We start from the raw sequence: 717 nt of genomic DNA, 5'->3' as shown, positions 1-717 counted from the left end.
AAGTCATTGTGGGGACAATTCCTCAACAAGCCTTTATACCTCTCCCATGCCTCATATAGTGACTCTCCCAGTTGTTGCTCAAAGTTGGCAATGACTTTCTTCAATTTTTCTATTTTTGAAGGAGGAAAAAATTGGTCAATGAACTCTTCACACATTTTTTCTCAAGTGGTTATGGATCCCGGGGGAAGTGATTTCAGCCAATCTTTTGCAGCCCCCTTAAATGTGACCAGTAGCATACAAAGCAAAACAGTCTCGCGAGGAACGTTCGGGATGTTGAAATAGTTGGCTATGTCGTTGACCTCGTCGATGTGCTTGTATGCGTCTGCGTGATCTTTCCCGTAGAATGGGATGTCCTTGAGTTGGGCAAGAATGTGACCTTTTAGCTCAAAGGTAGCGGTTGCTGGAATTGCGGGTTGTACTAGTCCCGACCCAGTATCATCACGCATCCTCTTCTTGTATTTACCCATCGTGAGATCCGCAATGTTAGCCATGGTGTTATTGGGTTCACCTTCTAAGTCGCTTTCTTCTTCAGTTTCTGTTTCGTACTTGGTGTCTTCTCTCTTAGGGTCTTCGTCCATCAATGAGGTGTTGGATTCTCCAACTTTCTTACCCTTTTTCTTGCTAAATGCTTATTTGAGGCTCTTAAATGGTGACTTCTTTGGTGTTGAAGATGATTCTACGGTTTTGTCCTTGTCCTTCCTAAGAGTTGATTCCGGG

The 717-nt window shown here is 43.8% G+C and overlaps 1 non-coding gene across 1 annotated transcript; it reads left to right on the top strand.

The window, feature by feature from the left end:
* Positions 1-107, top strand: LOC111910004 (small nucleolar RNA R71). Its single transcript, XR_002856424.1, has one exon. It is a non-coding gene; the product is annotated as a small nucleolar RNA R71 (small nucleolar RNA).
* The last annotated feature ends 610 nt before the right edge of the window (positions 108-717 follow it).

The sequence above is a fragment of the Lactuca sativa genome, chromosome 4 (assembly GCF_002870075.4).
Source record: "Lactuca sativa cultivar Salinas chromosome 4, Lsat_Salinas_v11, whole genome shotgun sequence".
In the NCBI taxonomy this organism is placed as follows: Eukaryota; Viridiplantae; Streptophyta; class Magnoliopsida; order Asterales; family Asteraceae; genus Lactuca; species Lactuca sativa.
Note: the sequence above shows the minus strand (reverse complement) of the source record. Positions and strands in the feature narration are given on the sequence as shown.